We start from the raw sequence: 3235 nt of genomic DNA, 5'->3' as shown, positions 1-3235 counted from the left end.
TGGTAACTTGTTTGTCCCATAATTATTTTGGTAAATCTTTACTCCAAACTCTAATTCTTACATTTTCTCAAATAATAGATTCTGTGGAATCAAAGTAATACGTGTACAGTAACATATTATTCAAGAAACAGGCGCCATTCCAGTCATATAAAAGATAATAAAAACATCAAGAGTCACGTCAATCAAAAGGCTCTGTTGACTGGCAAACTCAATCTATGGATGGACCCAATTATCTGCAGGAGAATTGATGTCAGCATCATTTAGGGGTTAACAATGGACCAACTAGGCAGGAGCAGACAGCTACTCTCTGTAGAGACCCAGAAAGCAAACTTGGTAATGAGGCACTTCATTCATCGTATCCTTCTGCTCTAATTATTAAAGTGAATAGGAAATAGTTTAAGTTAAGGCGGGAACTGGATAACATAAAAACATTTGTTTTGTAAACACAAAGAATGCTTTTTTTCTAATGATCCTCTTCAAATCTACATCAGACATATGTTCTCTGCATACTGTTTCCTCAAGTTGCTCTTCTAACACCTCAAATTCATTCGATTATGGTTGGGTTCTTTTTGTTATCCCAAAAAGGGAGGGTAAGACTGCTAAGAGTCTACAATTTTAATTTCTACTCTCAACCTAAAAAAGGTGGGGGGAGGGGCACAGGTACGTATATAACCACAGTACATGGTCCACCTCCATCAATTACATCAAAATGGCCCAAATATATATACCGCAGTGCTGTTTCTTAAAGTACTGAACAATCTAATTTTACTTACTCTGGTTCATTTTTTTCTTAATTCATCACTTGATCCTTATCAAGAATTGTGAAAGAATATGGTAGAAGAAAGTGCAGGAATGGTTGGTTTGTACAACCTTTATGTAAGTAAATGCATATATTGCCAGTCATTTAAAATTGCCTGGAATGGAAATTATTTGCTTAATGAAGATAAAGAAAAAATAAAGTCCAGAAGGAGGAAAGAGCAAGAAGGTGAAAATAACTGTTGCCAGAACAAAAATTAACTGAAGCTTGAGAAAAGCAGTCATGAGACCAAAGGAAGATTCCCTGGAGAAAAGTGTGGTCGCTTCAGTTCGGTTTTTCAGTGTTTTCAACTGACAATCAGTAGTTAATTTTTTTTTCTATTAAATTTGTTCACAGGGCCATTTTATATAAATGTTTCACACAATTTTTTCTGAGCTATGGTTCTTCAATTTAAAGTAAATGGAAGATGGTTAAAGCATGGTAATGTTTTTAACCATCCCTGCCTGGTCTACTGAAGTTAATGTTCAGAAGTATCCGCAGATGCTACTTTTAGCAACTAAATATTTCCATGGTGGTAAAGAAATGTCAGTAAAATCTATGTACTTTAAGAACATTAAATTCTTATTATACTTATCATGTGTGCAGGCAGAGTACATAATAAACTAGTCTATAGCAGCTGTAAATTTCTGAGGATTTATCTAACCACAAATACATTGAAATGGGGAAATAGGGCTATATTAAACCATGCAAGATGCTGCTGGAGCTTTGCCATTTCTGCAACATCCTGTAATTAATTTATCATGACAGGTCTGGCAAACTGAAACATCCAATACACTTGCGACAGACTGTTATACCATAGTTGCTGGAGATCCTGCAGTCACATAAAGTGAAGGTAGATTTTTCTTTCAAATGTGAATATAGTACTGTTGTATTTAGCATGCCCTATAGCCGAGGACAGACTTGTTGTCACCTTTGAATTTCAAAAAAGAAGAACATCTAGAATATAGAGCAGATCCTGGGCTGAGATAAGGAGTTTAGTCTGTTCTCTGCATTTTGTGGTCTTTTCCTGAAGAGGGATGGCCCTGGGTAGGAGACTGATACAGTCTGGTCAGCCCTTCCCATGCATGCATGCCTGCTGCTAGATATGATGGGTTTCTCTCCTAGGAGGTTTGAAGGTCACTTCCCTCCTGGGAGTCTCTTGGACACATCCTCTTCCTGAAGAGAAGCTCACAAGACCACCTCTTCCATCTCGGTGTCCTCCTCTTCCGGAAGTCACAGTCCTGCCATTTTGTAAACCTAGAGCACAGATAAATTCATAATTTATCCCTGCTCCAACACCCTCCAATCTAGAGAAAGAAAATAATGTAATAATGGGTTGGGGATTTTTGCCAGAATAGACTTTCTTATAAAACAGTGAGATCCAGGGTACCTGGCTGGGTCAGTCTCGGTAGAGCATGTGACTCTTGATCTCAGGGTTGTGAGTTTGAGCCCCACATTGGGTGTAGAGTTTACTTTAAAAAATACTAATAAATAAACTCTGAAAAAAACACAATGAGTTCTTTGTCAGTTTGTATCAGTGTGAAAGAATGATCCCCTCTTCACTTGATGTGTCATCTGATACAGGTGTTACCGTGGTTGATGCTAAGGGTAGATCTTAGTAAACAAGGCTTCTTGCTGGAGGAGTAGAGAGATACCACCCCTGAAACATGAAATCTACATTGTTGTTTTATTTTTTAAAGATTTTATTTATTTATTTATTTGACAGAGAGATAGCGAGCACAGGAACACAAGCAGGGGGAGTGGGAGAGGGAGACGCAGGCTTCCCGCTGAGCAGGGAGCCTGATGCGGGGCTCTATCCCAAGACCCTAGGATCACAACCTGAGCCGAAGGCAGATGCTTAACAGCTGAGCCACCCAGGCGCCCTACATTGTATCCATGTCCACAGCCTTGCCCATGTCCTTTGGAAGGTCAGAGTTCCTCAGACCACAAACAAGAGGACCCAAGGGGGTCTTCCTTGAATCTGAAGGTCTCAGTGAGAGGGGATAGGCCCCAGGTGGTAGAAGGTAAGATGGGTGTTGCTCAACAGAAACAGTTAAGAAGCCAGGCAAAGAGAGGTTCCAGTTCCAGCCCAGAAGCTAACTGTAAACACTTTATGCTCTTTGTATTTTCTCTGGTGATTGTTTTTCTCTTGATCCTTGCCTTTGAAAATGGATCCTATCTCAGAGGACCTGAGAAGCTTGTGCTTGGGCCTAAGTTTAAAAACAAACAAACAAACAAAAAATGGCTTTCCCCAAACTGAATAACCTGAGGGAAAGTGAACGAGAGAGAGAATGCAGGAAAGCATTTGTACCCTTCCAACACCACCCCCACCACACCCTCCGATGCCTGAAAAGTTCGCTTCAGAGCTCTTCTGTGTAAAACTTTGGAAATGGGATGGAGAGTATGTATGTGTCCAAAAAATAAAACAAAGACCCTTCT

This window comes from Mirounga leonina, unplaced genomic scaffold (genome assembly GCF_011800145.1).
Source record: "Mirounga leonina isolate KUSES-001 unplaced genomic scaffold, KU_Mleo_1.0 Mir_53, whole genome shotgun sequence".
Lineage (NCBI taxonomy): Eukaryota > Metazoa > Chordata > Mammalia > Carnivora > Phocidae > Mirounga > Mirounga leonina.
The sequence above is the reverse complement of the archived record's forward strand: the minus strand, read 5'-3'. Positions refer to the sequence as shown.